General features: G+C 42.5%; 1 protein-coding gene across 4 annotated transcripts in view; it reads left to right on the plus strand.

Annotated features, from left to right (window-relative positions):
• Positions 1 to 19,734, plus strand: part of Pde9 (phosphodiesterase 9) — a 101,155-nt gene that overhangs the window by 9,310 nt on the left and 72,111 nt on the right. For 2 of the 4 annotated variants that reach the window (XM_086907770.1, XM_086907771.1), the window contains exon 3: positions 16,258 to 16,542. The exons of 1 other annotated variant lie outside the window; for it this stretch is intronic. The gene's annotated coding sequence lies outside the window, so the exon portion shown is untranslated. Of the gene's footprint in view, positions 1 to 14,870; positions 14,928 to 16,257; positions 16,543 to 19,734 lie in introns of those variants that run through there. One more of the 4 variants, XM_012491606.3, reaches the window with a different exon arrangement.

The following is a 19,734-nucleotide window of genomic DNA, read 5'->3' on the forward strand; positions in this document are numbered from 1 at the left end:
TATTTTTTTTTAATTCTTATAAAAACAGATCAAAGGATCGATAAATTTAGGCGATACAAAAATTTCTTCGTACGAGAGGCAAATATGCGGGCCGATGTTCAAAAGGATGTATGGAAACGTGTAATTTCGAAATAACATGGAACACGGTTGTATAATAAATGTATTCGCTTAAAGGTACACGCATGGACAAACGACATTGGTCGTTAATGATCTTACGATTAAGAGAAAAAAAGCGTGGCCGATAATTAATCGAGTATCATTGGTATCGGGCCATCATTACCATAAGTATATATCAATAATGTATATCGACACTATGAACATCATCGATATTGAATTAATCCGCAACAATCTTATCGGACCGAGAGTTGGGAATAAAACTCTCTAATTCTTTTCTCGATCTCCGGATATCTACGGATTCTGTTCCACGGAATCTACGATTCAATCGCGATCCAAAAGAGGCAAGAAAAGTTGTTTTCAACTGTTCCCATACATTTTAATGGATTTTTCGAATCGCGGGATAAAACGCGAGTGGCCGTATTATCCGTTAATCACGAAGAACCACGGGTTTCTTTTAATAACATCGATCGTTGACAGATATTGTCACGTGCTTCGATTTATAAAAGAGTACGGGATTCGCGGATTCGTGGTGAATCTTGGAGGGAAAAATGGGAAAAAGAGGAACGAACAAACGGCAACGCAAAAACTTCCTGACGCTTGATGTCGCGGAACACGTTCGATGAATAATACTGCCGCGTTTTCTTTCTTTCTTTCTTTCTAGATAGATAGATAGATGGATAGATAGATAATAGATAGATAGATAGCTAGTCGCGAAACCATAATAACCAGTACTCGTGGTTGCATTTAGAATTGGATTCGATTCGACGCCACTGTTCACGCCATTTTTCTCAAGTTGGGATAGAATGTTTGGGAGAAAATAATAGGGTACGCAATTCGTACGATGCACGTATTTCGAGAAAATCGTTAATATCTATAGAATGCTCGTGTCGCGAGTAATCAGGTTACGAGATCCAATCAGTCGAGGAATAAATGAAGGGCGTTAGAAGCTGTCTACGTTCATTAACGGAAGCTACTGAAGAGGCAGGTTGAAGAGAGGAGATGGGACGATATTCCTATGGGAAAAGATTTTCTTGTAACGGATAGGCTGCGTAATTGGTCGCGACATAAAAAGAGGAAAATTGTCTCGGAGACGCGAAAGGACGATCCTTTTTTTTTTTTTTTTTTTTTTACTTTCCTCTTAACTTCGTTTATTGGACTTGATGTTATTCCAGATAACGAGTGGCACAAACGTTAATAAACGCCATTGACACGCGTAAAAACGTAACCAGAAATGTGATTAAATTTTATAAGATTTTTTTTCTTTTTCGCGATCTCAAAGAAACGAATCGCTTCCTCGTTTCTCGTTCGAAATTCATATTTTTCCATTCAATTAGAAAAGCTTGGGATGTAAATTTCGCTTGTTTGGTTCCGATACGTGTTTTGGAAAAAAACGGTGATAATCGACGATAATCGACATTAGGAGTTGGAGTTGGCGCAAGGAGATCTGGCCGGATTCCAGAAACGTCCGGCGGAGGCGCCGCTTTTATTGTCTCCCGATGCCTTTGCCCACGCGATCCGCGCCGCTTAATCGACGTGCCCTCGGCTAATGCTTTCGTCGGACACGCGTTGCTTCGCATTCGAATTCAGCAACGAGTCGTTTCACGATCGCGTCGAGTCCATCCCTCCCCTTCTCCTCACGAAACGCTCGAACCTAGTAGGATGGCGTGGTAGTGTAGGATAGTGTAGAAGAGCAGTGTTTTCGTTTCTACGCCGTGCATCGTGTGTACGTATACGTCGAAGGAAAAGACCTTGCAACTGGCTCGCAATTAAGATTCTCGTTAACGTTCTCGAGGATTCTCCGGGGAGTTTTCTCTCGGCTAACTACGAATTCGCGCCCTTTGTCTTTTAATTTTTCCCTGCTTCTAATTAGTTTCATATTTAATTTTAAAGGTATTAAGGTATCTTGTGATTTAATCTTAATTAAGTCTTGTTAAAATTTTTTTTTTTTTTTTTTTTACCAGATTAACATCAGAATTATTCTATGTATCAATTATTAAATATCAAGATATGATCAAGATACAAATTTCGTCGGGAATAAAATCTTTGATTTCCGCGAATTTAACCCCTAATCGCACGCTACGTTACATTGGGGGGAAAAAAGGGGAAAAAATTTTCGAATTTATCGTGAAACTTTATTTTTACAAATAGTTACCGTATTTATTTATCTCAAGATAATATGATCGAGGGCAGTTGGAAAATGTAAACGTTAAAATACGTAGATATTTTCGAAGCAGCGATGCACCAGGACTTTAAGCGTCACTTCAACTAGTGGATTAAAACGAGGCAGAAGATACGTATCTCGCGTAACGTGGATAATTTGTACCTGTAGGCTCGAACCAATTACAAATTATACGCGAGTGTAAACTGTTACGGAAGCTCGGGTTATCTTTGATGCGGATCGAGGGCGGAAGAGCAGTAGGGAAAACTTGTGGATCCGTTATAAATGTTAGGTAGCAACGCGAAATTACGTCGTTTAAGCATAATGGAAACGCGTGGTTGGCGTGGAGCGTTTATTATCGAGCGTATCGTCGCGAGTGATTACGTAGCTGAGCAACTTCAACACTTTTGTACACGTACAAAATACATTTCTTGACGAAACTTGAAATACTTAACTTATTATTTCGGCGATGATAAACGGCAACGCGACGTTTTTCATCAAGGAAAAACGTTTTCGCGCCGCGACGCAAGAAAGGAAGATCGAATTGGAATATTGGTTGGTTCGTCACACTTGGTACGATATATATCCGCCCTATTTGGACGCCACGACGCAGAAAGAAGAAGACGAAGAGATCGGTCGAAGGGAAGGACGGCTCGTAAGATCGGGCCTTGTACGTTAAATGGACACGGACGCCCACGCGAAATACGCGAGGCACGTGTGCCTGTTCGAAGACGCATTTATAACACATTTTTATCGGTCACGTCGGCCGGTTAAACGGTTGTTAAAAGATATGCAACATCGCGAAAAAATTCGACTCGCTGCTCTCGGAGCAAGGTCGTCGTTCCGTTCTTGTCTTAATAACTTTCGAACTTTTGATATTTCGAGTAACATTAATGTTACGTTTCGTATTATTAATGACACGAGTTAACGATTCGAAGAAATTATTCTTCGATCGATAGCCTTATAATTTTCCCCGCTTTCTTTTTCGCTCATTCGCTACGTGGATTACGAAGTATGCAGATTGCGGGAGATAAGATCTGATAATATACAAGATGGAAAGAAATAAATAATAATATCCATATGATACAATTCGTACGTTAAAATTATTTTACGTACGATGACTTGCGTTACAAAATGTAACGTCTTTGACAACTAAAAGAGTATTATTATCGATAATTATCATTGACGTTAACATTGCTACTATTATTAGGTACAAATAGTAGGTATTTAAATAGACGCGTGTTTGATAGATTTTCAAAGTTGGTTTTTTTCTTTTTTTTTCTTTTTTTTTTTTTTTGCGAAACGAAGCTTCGAACGAAAGAATCTTACTTTTTACTTTCCTTTATTCAAGCCCGGTTGAAATAACGTCCTCTTTCAATAATCGAACAATTTCCCCGCAAGAACGATTTTCAACGATACCGTGAATCGTTGATCGTTGATTTCATCGGGCGAGAAATTGGCGAAAAAGCGAATGCGCGATCGAATGCACGTCACTCGGCGATAGTGTTGTATCGGTTCGAAAGTCAAAACCCGGTTTACCACGAGATAAAGTTTTCTTGCATCACGTATGCGGTGGGCCTCGTACACGTCCAGTAGGATACCGATACTAATTGAATCGGAACGATTTCCCGTCAAACGTCGACATTTTGTTACACCGTGTTGTCGCCAGACTCTAGAAACTAAGAAACTTTTTTCATCACCTGCACCGTAATCCTATCGTTTCGTATCGGAAAAAAAAAAAAAATTGGACGAACTAGTTGAAAAGAAGAAGAAGAAAAAAAAAAGAAAAAGAAAAAGAACGAAGCGATCGAATCGCTTTCTGTAAACGCGTTTGACCAGTGATTAAGACGCTGTCGAACAATCTCTTTGTAAACGCTAGTAGACGAACGTGATCGCGACAATGCAGCATTGAAATTGTACGTGACGAAGTACGATCGAGATTGGTCGTCGGTTCGTCCCTGATGTGTACATCGATAAACACGTTCATTTACATTCGAATCGAGGATGCGAATCTAAATAACAACTACTTGGAACGTTAATCGTTTGAAATTGTTCCAACTTTAAAGTGGATAAATTTTGAATACTCGATCACTTTCCATTTATACTTTCGCTCGAGAGCAAAAGGTATAATCACGGATGGATTATTTGTATTCCGAAGAAATACGGGGCAAGGTAGGTATCGTATTAAAAGCAGCTTTAACCGTTGGTATAAATCAGGGTGATTTTGCATAAATGCGGTAAAATATGACGTCGACTTTGCCCATCCTTCGCGTAATAATAATCTTGCCGGCTTTTTGAAGATGAAATATATTTTATTTTGTTCCTTTTGTCGTTCGTAGCTTTTTTTTTTTTTCTTTTTCTTTTTTCATACGATTTTAAGAATCAGAAATAGATGGAATCGAGTCAAAGGACGGCACAGAGATAACTGAAATGTCTTCTAATGAAATATTCGAAACTTTTTAAACATTCCATCTCCTTCCTTCCATCTCGATTTATTTTCGTAGGAAAAAAAATTTAATCAAATTTCATTCGTTCAAAGAGAAGGAATTACATTTTTGTACCGTAATGAAAGCACCGTTTGAAGAATTACTCTTTTCTCGTACGCTTTTCAACCAAGTAATTACCATTTTCCTTCGAAGGGAGGAATTTTTCCTCGGCCGAAGATTTCTTACACAACTTTCCCAACTGGCGCGCTCGAATTTCTCTTCGTCCGTTTCCAATCCCCGAGTAATTCGCATACGCGCGAATAACGCGACGACGAACGATCGAACGCCTCTCAGATTTCGCCTCCCCCTTTTTTCCCCTTCGTCGCGCGGAATCCTCCTTTCGAGCTCGCGGATAGGACGGCCGGCCGGCCGGCCTCGAGAAGGTCGAGAGCGCGGTTTCGAGAGCGTGGACGTACACGTCGATGTAGCCGGTGACTGCCGCTAGGTCAATAAGCCTCGCTTTCAGCCGGATAAAACGCCCCTTTCCCTGCCGCGCGCGCGATCACCACCGTATATATACACGTGCTCGATCGATCGGTACGGTTACCGGCGGATCGAACGGCGAAACCGCGCATCCAGTAATTTCGAGGCCTCTCGCTTCTTCTCTCTTCCCCGATCGTCCGTCCCTCCCCCCGTCCCCTTTACCTCGACCTCCTAACCTCGTCTCATCCACGCGCCAATGGAAGATCGTTCGCGTGCACGCGGTCCACGGCTCGTCTCGGCTCGAGAACATCGAGCAGGTGCATCGCCGCTCTCCTTCCTATCTTCTTACGTTCCATTCGATCCTTTTCTCTTCGATTTTCAACGACCACGGTACCCTCTTTTCCTTCGGAATCATCCCTTTTATCGCCGATTCGCGACCGCGTCGAACACATTTTACCACCATCTTCTCTCTCACGATCCCGACGATATATCGGCGTCGAGGATATCGTATCCCTTCGAAGACGATTTGACACGATTACGATCGTACTCTGGGATAGGAAGAGAGAAACGACGTTACACCGTTTACACCGGTTTCGTGGTGAGTGGTCCCATCGAAAGTTTGTCGGACGTTTGCTCGTATCGACCAGTTATACGTGGCTTGATTTGTCGATTTCGATCCTTCCCCTCCTAATAAATATATACGAATATGCGTATATAGAGGAGACCGATATAGGAGGTCGAAGGAAATCTCGATACGCGTTTGGATTTAATTTAATTAGATTTAAGCTCTTCCCTCGTTAATTTCCTTCCACGCTCGAGAACGGGAAGAGGAGAAACGATCTCGGAAAGATACACGATCGAGATACAATATTGATAAAGAAAGGGCTCGCGTCGCGGTATAAATCGTCGAATCGCGCTTTTTCTCTTTTTCTTTCTTTTTTTTTCTTTCCGCAGCGCACGGTTTCAACTGGAAACTCGTTGTATTCGGAACGATAAGGAAGGGAATCGGTCGGTGGCGTGCCGACTAATTAAATCAGCGTTAAATTATTATCCGTGTAACAGGTTCCTTATTTATTGCTGATTAATTTCGCCTTCGACTCGATCGGGATACGAGGAGGAGGAGGAGGAGAGGCTGCAAAAGGACGAGCAGGAATGGACAGGGGAGGAAAAGGGACTCGGCGTGTCCTGACCTTATCTAGCGACGTACGAGTAGCTTGTAACGCTGGTGCAACGTCGCGTAATTATAGTAGACAGGAGTAATTGCTGCGAGAAACTGGGAAGCAGTTCGAGTTGCACGTATATATATATATATACGTGCAGGGTGCAGGGGCAAACTCGGAGTAAACTCGTCGCGTTGCGTTATACGAGGATTTTGATCGCGATACGAGGAATCGTTGTCCGAGCATTTCCATAATCAACAGATTTTATACCTATTTCACCTTGCCGTCACGTGATTTTTGCCGCGTCGTTTCGGCTAATTTCGGTAATTCGCTTCTTTCGAATGGATCCAATTCTTGTATGCACTTTCGTTGGTCTCGAATCTTTTCGGCATTCGAATTTTAAATTATGCGATATTAAGCGTATTTTGCTATTCGGTTTTGCGAGAGTCCAGATATCGAGATTCTTGGCGCTTCCTTTCGCGAACGAATTGACAACGTTAATAAATCGATACAACCGATTTCTTTCGTTTATAATTACATCGACGCGTACGTTTAAATATTCGATGGTTCGATCGATAATTCGTACAACGACGAAAGTTTATCAAACGCGGCGTGAAATCGTTTTCGACGGGAATCGTATAGAAAATTCATCCGATAATACGCAGCGTTCACGGTTTTAACGTTTTAAACGCGTAAATACGCGTTTAACTTTGTCGCGCGTATCTTTTCTTCCTCTTATTTTTCTTTTTTATTTTTTTCACCTATAAATTTCAGAATTATCCGTTTCCTTAATATCTCGTATATCGCTTAAATTCTCGGTACGAGCAATCTAAAAATATAAAATATAAACGCGAATAGGACACGGGGGAGGGGGATTTAATTAAAAAGCGATTGCACCCAAAGGACTCGGGTGGAAAAAAAGCCCGTCCTATTCATTATCCTTAGCTAAGGTAGCGGACGGTGGTTCTCGTAAATTCGTTGCTCCTTATCCGAAACGCCTAATTTTTTCGCGCGATTCTATTAATTTTACACGAGGATGTTATTTCGAAGGTGGTTAGTTGCACGTGCAGCCTGGCCACGATCATTAATAACGTTTAATCTCCCTTGCGAAAGCGACGTAGGTCGGTCGGTTTCCAAGAGGGGGGTCATTATCTGTCCACGACCACTCTCTAATTCGCATAATTCGGTTTAGGCCGAACATTAGGAGCGACGTTTATCCGACGCTTCTGTACCCATCGCTGCCGGCCCTCGAATTTACGATCACCCTGCCCACACGCTCCTCTCCGCCACTTTCTCTCTTTCCTCTCTCTTTCGTCTTGCACGAAAAATTACCTGCACGATAATGACGGCGATACGTAATCAGGACGGAACCCCCGAGAGCCCCCGACGACGCCCCCATCGCGTTCCATCATGGCCGAGACGATCACGATTGACCTTGTGGTAGATGAAAAATACGGATATTTGTTTACGAAACTGTTGGTCTGGAAGGAGAAGGAGATTCGTACGCGGAAGCGGAGATCGTATCGCGACTCGTGTTCTCGCTTGTGTTCTAGTTGTTGTACGGAAAACGTAGCGTTACCCGTTTTGCACTTACGATTGCAATTTACGCCGGTTGTCCGGTAGATCGGTGTTTCGTGTCTTGTCGTCCACGCTTTATCGTTCGGTGGATCGTCGCTTCGATCGTAGTCTCAGCGAGAGACGAGATTTATTACGAAGGTAAATAGCATTTCGTTAATGTGTAAATGTGTAATTATTATCGCGATGCTGCTCGTTTCCGTCTTCGTTATTTAATTATGCAAGCGTTCGCGTTGGAATGTTGCTGAAACGCGCGACGCCCGGTTTATTATCGAAATACTCGCAATTTTGACTGTACAACGGTGGAATACTCGTGGAACGGGTTTGTTAAATCGATCGATATCGCGTATTATTTTCCTTTTTCCTCGAAATTATTTTTTAATTATCTTTCCCGTACAACTGCATCAGCGCGACTCGAATTACGCTTTTCCCTCCCTCTGATCGTTCGAAGTGGCGAACACTCGTTGGAGTGGCGTTTCTCGCAGGGTGCGTGTCGGCGGTGGAGGCCAAGATCGGACGATAGCGACGGTCGAGAGTGGTTCCAGTTATCGATCATCCCGATGTTGCTGCGCCCTGCTATCGCGACAACTTTTCTCCATCTTTCACGCAATTGCTCGCAACTGGTACTTGCTTTCGATAACGCTGTTACGATCTCGTTACGTCCTCTCGCGATATATTTTCCCGATAGTTCGATAATATCTTTTTATCGGTCGAGAATTCGTACGAATTTGTTTCGTGATCGAGTATTCACGTTCCTAGCATATTCGTTTGTAAAACTTCGGTTTGGAAAAATTGTGCGACGCTACTTTGAATCAATTTTATTTCGTAGAAATAATTTTTGATTTTCGCTATTCGTCGCATTACGATTACTATCGTTAAGTTGGAATTTGGCAAATCGCTTCGCCATATTTTCACGAAATGAAAAATGCAACGGCTCGACGCATCTGTACGTGCACGCTTTGCGTGTGGAGAAACGCTTTGTCGTTAACGACGGATCTTTCGACAGTTCGATAGACTGAAACGCGTTACACGAGTCGCAGATCCGACGATTCTCGTCGACTTATTGTTACGCGAAGCGCCTCAACTCGATTCGAGCGAAAATTGCTCGATATTTCACGGATGTTTGCCGCGATTTTTACTCGTACGCGACGAGTATTCTCCGTTATACTACGTTACGTCTCTTCCTTCTTACCGTTTCGCTCCGTGGCTGATTCTCTTCGTTAGTCCTGTGTCACGTCGTACAATAATAATATTCTATTGCCAATTATACGCACTCTCTGACGCACGTTACGCATAAGCGTGGCTTCACCGCGACAAACCGTGGACGTATATTGCGTTTAGACATTTCTAGACAGGTTCCATTATACCTTTGACGTGATGGCTAGCCGGAGGAATAATTTCAGAAACCAATTGCGGTTTCGCGTTGTCTCCTTTCTTGCGTGAGATTACCTCTTGCGTCAGAATATGGTAATAATTTCAGTTCGTTCGCCGGTTCCCCAACCCAACTCTTGCCTTCCCGTCCTATCGATTTTCCGCGCGCGTACGTACATTTCGATCGAAATGTTTTTTCTTTTTCTTTTTCTTTTTTCCTTTCTTCTTAATCTAAAAAGGAAAAGATCAACGCGAAGACACGATTAACGGATCGACTCGTTCCCGAATACTCGGTGGTTTCTTCCGTTTCAATTTCCGGAACGCAGCGGCATTTACGAATCGAAAACTTTAACGGACGCGTCGTTCAGTTTTTTAAGGATCGGAAATGTTTTGAAATTCTCGTTTGCCGCGGTATTGATCGAGGGGTGAGGAGAGAGAGAGAGAGAGAGAGAGACACGTTTTACAGTCAGCAGTGCAGTCTTTATCGATTTCTCGCCACTCTTCTTCAAACGCGCACATTCGTCCCCTCGCGGTATTTTGTCCGCCTCCTTTTCCTTTCCTTTTTCTTTACGCAATCCAATCCCAACGAAGAGCACGTTCTTCTTCTTCGTTTTTCCATATTCAAAATCGAGTTTCGAGCATCTTCGGTTGAACAACCGCGTGGAAGAGCGTATGAAACGACGAGCGAAGCTGAATCGAAAGAAGTTTAATTTACGGTTACAAAGAAACGAGACGGTTGATCTCGTTAGCTTTCTCCGTCTCCGAGTTTTTCTCGACTCGATCGTTTCAAGCGCGAGAAGAAATCCGGCGTCTAACGAATAGACGACGATAATTGAAATTTCTCTGAGGGAGAGTATCTCTCGATCGTTTCTCCTCGCTTCGTTCCATTCTCCATTTCCGCTTCATGTTTCCTTCCACACGCATCTACCACGTAGACTATATATATATATATATACATATATATATAGTCTGTGTTCTCGAATGGCGAGATATCGAACGCAATTTTCCCATCCTCGGGATCGTATTCAGATTCGTAACGTGGAAAACATCGGTCGAAAACTTGAAAATTGAAAGTCGAGAGCGAAGCTTTGTTTCGCCTTTACGTAACGACCGTTCGATTTAACGCGACATAAAACGGTATTTATCATATTGGACGATGAATCATTATTAACCGTTCGATAATAGCGAGGCAACTGATTGCGCGCATTATACATGCGGAAATCGGAAATCACTTGACCAAGATGGTATTCGTAAAATGGTGGGTCGAGCGATGCGGATAAATCGTTGTAAAATGTATTTCGTCGTAAATTTAACAAGCTTTATCCGAATGCGAAAACGTTTCGTACGAGATTATCGAGTTGTAAATCTGAAATCTGGATCGGAAAAATCCATTAATCTATATTTGACGGGTGAAGAGGGTAATTATTAATCAGGCGAGGATTTAAGAATTCGCGATGAAGCGGCTGCTTCAGAGATTTCTCCTATTGTTTCCTCGCGATGGAGAAATCGAAGCTCCAGCTTTCCAAGTAGGAACGTAGGGCGTTTCTAGCCGTGCCACCGAGGAACAGGTCAAATCATTCCCGTTGACGCAGTTTCTACGCGGAAGGGTTAAATTGTTAGGATGTTCCGCGCAACTAATTATCCGTATCTGTTGCTGCTAACGAGACGTCGTTAACGCTCTTCTTTCTTTCTTTTCTCCTTTCTATCCGACCTGTACCGAAAAAGATTTAACGAAACGTAATTATTTGCTGACGTGAATCATTATTATTATTATTATTAAGTGGATCTTTTTTATCGATCGCTCTTTTATCCTTACGTATCGATTCTTGATCGAAATATCTCGCGTGTTATCTAAATTCCTTAGCGATATTTATAGAAGCAATTATCGTGGAAAATAAAGGAGACGAGGTTCGTTGTTATCCGCGTATATCGAACGCGTATATTCGAATATTTAATCGAAATTCCTGGGAACGAGAATAATTACCAAATATTGCCGTTTGAATCCCGTATCGACTCGTGCGTGTTTTTCCTTTTCGTATTCGTTATTCGCAACGTTAACGCTGTAACGGAGTTGAAGAGAATACGCGCGTTCCGTGGTTTCCATTAAACGTTCCATTGCGCGTATTCTTTACTCGCATCAAGTTCGTTCCATCTTGTCCAGGGAACGATCGTTATTGTTTTTTCGGAATGGTAATGAAAAGCGGCGATAGAAGATAAGCAGATAAGTAGATTTTTCGTGATTCGATCGTCGAAGCGGAAAATTAATCGTTAAACGATGTAATAAAATAATCGATCGGGGATGATATTGGAACGATTAATCGAAAGGTGAAAAACAAAGTGGGATTCGGGTAGGTAGAGAATTTTATATCGACACGACAATTTAGAAACACTGGTTTTTAACTGGTTTTATCGGGTCGGATAAATTCGTTCCTCCTCAAAGGTTAAAAACGCGAGTGGAACACGGTTATCTGTCGAGAGAACGAAATCACTCGGTCGAATTGGATCAGTGGAACGAGAAATTTTCTAAAACGTTTTCTCCGTTATTGAGTTTACGTACGGTGAAGTCAGCGCTGCTGTCTGTCTCTCAACTATCCGTGTTCGTCTAACCGATTGACGCCGACGGCCTTTGATTTTTAAGGAACGTGCTTCTCGCCACGAGATAAGGAATTTTCCGTCGTTACATCGTAGATTCGTGGCGCGGCGTTGGTAGCGCGTCAGCCGCTTAATATCGTTTCTCGTGCGCGAGAAATCATCGCTAACAACATCGAATCTTGCCCGAACGAACCTTGTTTTTCTCTTCTCTGCAACGCTCTCGCACACGTCACTGACCCTTCGCTTATTTTCCACAGAAAATAATCTGGGAGGGAATCTAGTTGAAAAATTCGATTACGAGATTTGCGAGAGCGTCGCGATATTTTATCCTCCTCTTGGTATCGAATCTTCGGAGGAAGGAAGGAAGGAAGGAAGGAAGGGAACGAAATTGAGAGCGAGCGTAAAATCGCAGAAATTCTTTTGCCGGTTATTCCGAGAAATATCTATTCCCAAAGGGTTAATTGGCAAGTTGAACGATTGTTCGAAGAAGTACGGTTATACGTACGTATATATATATATGTAACGGGCGCGACGTTGGAAATGTAATTAAGAGAGAATCGTGCGTATCATTGTGCGTCAATTACATTTTGAGCGGGCATTCGTACGACTTCCGGCAACTTTAATTGTCTCTTAATTGTTCGATCATTCGTATTTAGATTACGTGCATGGCGTTTCATTCGATATGAAGGTCGATAATGGGTCGATAATCGATAACGTTCTCATCTCGACTTTAGGTGAAGATCGATCGCATTTGCAATTTTTGCGGATATCTCTTCCGTTCTTCGAGAATCGTTTCTCCACGATTTTTCTCCTTTTCGTTTCGCTACGAGACAGCGAGAAGAATACGAGGCCTCGAGTAAAAATATCGTTCCAACGTAGAAATAACGGTTTATATTTAACTTGGATACGGTCGAGATGGGGGGGAAGATCGATGATAGAAATTATCAATTTTATAAATTTATATTCGCGAGATCATCGAATGTGTGTAATTCAACGTCGATTCACGTTTTCGCCCGAAGAATTGGCGTTATCGTTCGGGAGAGACCCTCCCCTCCTCTCTTTTTCTTGTTTATATCAATATATATCAATATTCCGGTGCCGTAGGATCGCGGTATTGTCGAGAAGCTGGCGATATTTCATTCGCCGGTATGTTAAACGCGCAATAAAAGAGTTGGTAGGTTTGGTTACCAAACTTTGATATCGTGCACGCGCAACAAATCGCAATGTTTTCGTATTTAACCGGTTCGCTTAGATTACGCGCTTTCGAATCGTATCTTTATTCTCGAACGCATTACGCGTTTCGTACGATGGAATACATTGCATGCCAATTGCCATGCCGAGTTCTCCTTTAACGAAATTTATTTTTCTTTTTTCTTTCTTCCTTGTTGTTGGAAAATTTCACGATGAGAAGAGATCTCCTGTTTTTCGAAATTGGAAAAAATCTGGAAAAGGAATGGTTCGTATCCGAATGTATGTTATCCAAGAATGTATAAACCGTGTTGGAACTTTTTCTGTTCGCGCGAGAACGAAGGGGAAGGTAACAAAAATTACGGGACGAAACGGAACGATACATCGCGACGAAATATCTGCCCTCGTTTGTCTGCCTTCTCCCTCGAGAATGGACCATCTTTCCTCGTTTGCCGCTCGATTTTTCCCCCGTCGTCGCTCCAACGAACGTTTCTTTCCAGGGTCAAGGCAAGTTTTCTCCCCATATTTCCTTCTCGACTCTCTCCTCTTCGAAAACTCGTTGTTTTTTAAAATCATATCGCCGAACGGAATTGAAACGGGGGATAAAAGATCTCGAATCGAAATTTCCCGCCCTTGGAGAAGGGGAGGGGAGAAAAAAGGATGGAAAGTTTTCGAAAGTTTCTGAAATATCCGACGAAAGTTGGCGACAACGAAGCGCTGAAACTTTGCCGCTGGAGTTATCCCGCTGCGATTTATTCATGGTCAACGGTCGCATCGCGTTCCCGTCCTTGAATTCCATCGATAAAAATCCCATTTCGTTTTCCCGCCGTTTCTTTCACATTCCTTGCCGCCACTTTCGTTAAATGACCGACTGATTTCACATACAATCGCTTATTCATGCGATCCTCATAAATGAATCATTGTGCATTCGCTCGGACTTTATATAGGGAGCTACAACAACGTTTTGTCCCGATCACAATTACTCGCTCGCGTATCCGTTCACCTTGCTCGAGGGAAGGGGAAACCCCCGACGTTCAAGGACGTTCAACGTTTTACCAATTTCGCGCCATTTCATTTATCAATTTTTTCCCCTAACTTTTTCCCGTTTCCTCCTTCTTTTCTCAACCGGAAACGAAGGGAAGGGAAAAGACTCGAAATGCCGAACCGATTTTCGAAAACCGACGTCTCGAGGGAGTCGTCGCTCCGTTCCTGCCTTCCGTTCCACGAGTCGAGTTTGCACTTCCCTGTTTTTGTCGGGGCGGAAACTCGGCCGAAATTTCGTCGAAGCGAACAAAGTTGCGGGTCTAGATAAGAACGAGTAATTAGGATCGTGAGGAGGGGGGGAAAGGAAGCTGTTATCTAGAGCTAGACCGGTATCCTCGGCGCGAGGACGCGCGATATGCAAAACGTTAACCCACATTTCACCGATGCGTAAATATTTTATTTTATCGGTGGTGGAGCAAGTTTCGCGAATAAGCCCCGTGTAAAATCGGGCGGCCGGTGTTAGTCGCTCTCTGCCATCCTTTCGCTCCGTCTAAACGTTTCAACTTTGTTTTTAACCAAGTGAAATTTTACGAACGCGCCGAGTTGCGACGGAGGATACTTTCGTCAACTCGCGTGTGATGAGAGGAACGCGAAATTGTTTCGTTCGCGTCGCTTTGTTCACCGCTACTTCTCGTCACTTTGTCGAAGAAACATTTTCAAGTCGTGGAGGAGGAGGGAAGTGATAGAGAAAGAAAGAGTCTACGATCAAAGGGTGAAATACGAACGAAGAAAAAGAAAATTAATGACAAGAGAATAACGAGTATTCAAAGTTTGCGTGGCGAAAGTAGGTGGAAAGGATCAGCGCGAACGAAGGTAAACGATAGCGGTACGAAAGTGATAATTGGCTTCACGAGCTCATTGCGATCGTCGAAGAAAGAGAGAAAATTTTCTGCTTTAAAATCGACGTAAAGTGGCGTGTATCTTTCGTCGATGCGGGTACGCGTAATAAATTTCAAAGCGATATTTCTATTAGACATGTGCGACAGTCTCTGATACAGGCAGAAAAATGATAAGCGCGACTCTCGATCTCGGAACGAGAAATTTCGGCTGTCTCACAGTGTTGCCTACTTTGTTTCCGAGATGGAAATAAATTTCTCCGTTCTTTCTCACCCGTTCACCCGTCGTTGGCTAATCCTTGGCGGTCGGAAAGCGATAAATTTCGAAGATGCTTGCTCGATGGCGACGTTCGAGGTTGTCCTTTTTCAAAATCCTATCCTCGATCTTTGTCCGCTTAGACTCGAACTTTTGGCTTTCGCGCGAACCGGCGGAGATTTTTCAAAAACGCCGAAACTTGAATTGAAAATGTTGGAAATGTTGGCTTTTTCCTTCGGATTCGGGTGCAGAGAGGGGGGGAAAAGCGAATCACGCGTCCGTTCCATCTTGGCACGTTTCCATCCGCGCGGTTCGAAAGATAGCGGTTTTCTGGGTGGTCCTTAATTAACTTGTTCCTTTGCATACCCTCGAATACGTCGGAGCGTGACGTTACGTTGGCAAAGTTGCTGCCGACGTTCGCGTTGAAAATCGTTCCAATTGTCTTGTCTTAGATCTTCGCTTCGTTAACGTCGTTTTATCCACGGGTGTGGAAAACGCTTCGATCTTCTCGCCTTTTTCTTTTCTTTTTTTTTTTTTTTTCTTTACGTATATCGATTACGACCCAAAGTTGTCAGATTTTCGAGAGTAACGAGATTGCGCGAGCGTACTTTCTTATACGCGAACATTTTTCTTCTCTCCTCGAGTGCTTTTCCCCCGAGCGCTCCTCTGCCTGTTTGCGCAGTAAATTAATGTTTCCCTAAAAGGAATTCTCGGTTCGTTTAAGAAGATGCTGAAATTGGAAATTGAGAAGCTAAAAAAACTCGAATATTTTCAAATTCAAAAAATTGATACGGCAAAGTTTTTAATTTCGTCCGCGACGAGAAATTATATTTTCGAAATATTTTAGAAAATGAAAAGTTTCTGACCGAATATATTGGTTGACGATATTTCGATACTCTATCTTATTATTACTTTGGGACGTTACGTGACAAGGAATATTCGTTTCGACTGGATGGACGGTCAATTTTTGCACTCGTGGAACGATCGTTTGGTCGGAAAAGAGTCGGCTCGCGCGTATAATCTAATCTAATCGCGCGTCTTTTTGTTCCAGATCGCGGGGAAAGGAGCGGGGAAAGCATGGCCTTCGGGAAATAAAATTGTACGCGCCGTGTGAGATTGCGGGCCGAGCATTCCCACGAAAAAGATATTAGTTCCTCGAACCCCGTTGCGTTCGTTTCCTTTCCAAGTTGTTCGAGTGGTGAACAAAGAGGAAGAGGAGGAAAAGGAGGAGCAGGAGGAGGAGGAGGAGGAGGAGGAGGAGAACGGCGGACGGACGAGGGACGACGAGCAAACAAAAAGGGAAGAATCTTGCCAATTACTGCCGCTCTGAAATAAGGTAACTCGACCGCATTCTCAAATTTTCGACAACCACTTTTCATATCCATCCGAGTAATTATCCGGGATCGACCCCTTCTCTTCCTTCGCGAACTTTCCTCCTTTCTTCCCTCCTTTCCCCGCATTCGTCATTAACCGCGAGTTTCTTTAACTCGTATACTTGCATCTCCGAACGTGGTAGCGATACGTGATATGATTTTCTTTACAGATGATTGCTCTTTACGTTGCGGAAAAGAAAAAATAATAAAAATCTTAATTAAATTTAAATTCGATTCGATGGATTCAAACGACACTGTTAATTCTAAGAATCAGGAAGTTAAAAAAAAAGACGATTAAACTTCATCACGCATCTTGTATAAATTAATAACAACGAAAAAGAAAATTAAAAAATTTCCGATAGAAGAAAATTAAATTTTAAAGAAACGAAAATTATATTTTAATAAAACGAGCGTAACGTGATAATAACGATTGATAAAATAGTAAGATAAAAATTATATAACATTGCGAATATTATTAGAATATTATTACGAATATTGGAGCGGACGTGAATCGCGACACACGAAATAATAACACATCGCTTATAATTGTTTACATTCGTAGTCGGTTTCCGAACGCGGAACGAAACGGACGTGTTTCTCCGTTCTTCGTTCTCCGAGCGAATAGTAGTTTATCGTTGCGAATAAAATATTATAGCGTATAAATTTATTAAGCGAATAAATAATAATGCATATATAAAGATTATTAACAAATTTTATAAGTTGTATAATGTGAGAGAAAGTTTCTTAATATTTCTAATTCTTCTTTTTTTCTCTTTCTTTGAAATTCATCGAATTTCATTTCGTAGCGCGCTAACGAACGAACGAAGAAAGTTTAAGATCTCGTGGTTGGAAGAGAAGAAAGAGATCGTCCCCCTCTTCGAGGTTGACAACTATTGACTCCATTTGTCTACCTCCCTTGTCCCATGTATCTTACTTTGTGCTAACGTTTCGAACGTGACCCTCCGCACTCGCAGCGACGCCTCTCTCGTTCGTCCGAATCTTCGCCATTTCATCCTAATCCGATCGCCGACTTTGAATCGATAATGGAAGGAAAGAACGGTCCGCTGGACGATAAGATGCGAGGCGTAGAGATAAGAGGTAAGAGACCGATTCGAATTAATTTCACAGTTGCTCGAACGGTTCGAGATCTTGGTTGAAAACGGATCCTCCCTCCCTCGGGAGGATTTATTCAGCATTTTTGCGGCGGGGCGAGCCGGTGTATTCCGGTTGTTAGTTCTCTCTTAGCGCGGTCCAAGTGGCAGGCGAAATGGAGAGCCCTCCACGATCTAAAAATGGTTTCCACCACCGGCCAGGAAATGCTTCGTGGCTGTGGAAAATATAATAGAGTTTCTCGGGCAAAGGAATCGAGAACGATTCGAGAAGCACCGCTATTATCGCGCCGTGTTTCTTTCCCATTCTTTTCCGTTTTTCTCTCGTGCAAATAATTTATTTACCATCCTCGAATAATTTTTAACATTCGATCGAATCGCGAATTGGCGATATTCCGTTCTCTTATCTGTTTCTCTATTTCGTAACCACGCGTGTAAATTTATTATAGGCAAGCAAGAAAATATTGCTTGGCGATTACTTTTTATCCAGTAGCTAGTACGTACGTAGTAGATACACGTAGTTCGAAGAAATAAAGTATACTTGGAATCCGTGGCAACTCGTGTCGCAACCGGCACGATTTTTATCTCCACTTTTATCCGTACCATGTTTTGATAAATGTTACGCGAAACAAATTTATCTTTAAATAAGATTTATTTACGCGGTGAATCGCGATTAGATCGATGCTTATCGAGACACAAAGAGCATGGATCGATGCGTTTTTTCGATATCAAAAGTGTCTGCTATTAGCGGTGAGGATGGATCGAAAAATTTGAACAAAGAATACGTATAAAAAGTTTCTCATCGAACGTGGAATAACGTCGATTCAAATTTTTCACCATCGAACAGATCTCGACATCCGTAATTGATCGCCGCAACTCGTCACCGCGAAGATAATTAGATTTATCGTATTTAACGAGCGTATCTCGCACGGGACAGAGACGTCGAGATCGTGGATAAAGGTATTGGCTCGAGTCTATAGGATAATCTTACTCTTTTCGCGCGGTAATAATCTTTCGATAATTATCCGTCGAATATCCTTTTTTTCTTCCTCTTCGTCCTCTTCTTCTTCGTCCAACTTCTTTTCTCAATTTTCCTCCGATACGAAATTGCGGATATCTCGACGAAAGTAGTTTCCATCCTTTGAAAAGATATATCGGCGCAAACTTTGTTCTTTTCCAAGTTTCTGCGATTCATTTCCTCGTACTCTCGTGATATCTCGATCGATTCCCGTGCATCGTTTTTGAAATATTTTCATAAAAACCGATATCGAACCTTCGCGTAAATCGAGATTCCGAGTTTGGAGGGAAAACTGGACGACGGATCGATAATTCCTCGAAAGTTTGCGCGATTTAACGCCGGGATATTCGCGAAATGCTCCCGTCACTCTTCCCTTTAATCGATCTCGAGTCGTTCGAGTTGGTTTCGATAGCGATTCGTGATTTTTCCAGTCGATGATATCGACAGTGGAAACGTACCCACCGCGAGCTAGAGAAATTCTAACGTACTTTGCCTTTTTATCAGAAATTTTATCAGAGGGAGTAAGAAGTACGTTGGTACGTATGTAAAAAAAATTGCATTCGCATTCGAGCTAATTATTTTATCTCTCTCTCTCTCTCGTAATTCGATTCGACGAAAAATTCAAATTACACGCGAAACAATGGAGGTAATTTGGGAAATTGGATAACGAGGATCGATCGTTGCCGCGCTGTTACTCGAATTTCACAAACGCGTTGGTTCGATCGTTATTCCGAGAGAGTTAATCGGAACGGGACGAAACAGCGGTAGCCTGTTTACGTTGTAAGAATCGCGTGAAATAATCGTGGAGGCCGATTCGTAAGTGGATTCAAACGAGCGGCGGGGGGGAGTTGTTAAGATAGCCGAGGAAACGGGAGTAAGAAGCGGAATTTCACCGAAATCCTCGTGGGGATCGCCGTAATTTCATCCCAATCGTAAAAGAAATAATCGCGAAAGAGTGAAAAGGAAGGAGTTATAATTGTCCCCCATGGAGGAATTAGATCGGTATTTTAATTCGCGCGATATCGAGC

Source organism: Apis florea, unplaced genomic scaffold, assembly GCF_048593485.1.
Source record: "Apis florea isolate Af1SG1 unplaced genomic scaffold, ASM4859348v1 contig_2897_pilon, whole genome shotgun sequence".
Classification (NCBI taxonomy): domain Eukaryota; kingdom Metazoa; phylum Arthropoda; class Insecta; order Hymenoptera; family Apidae; genus Apis; species Apis florea.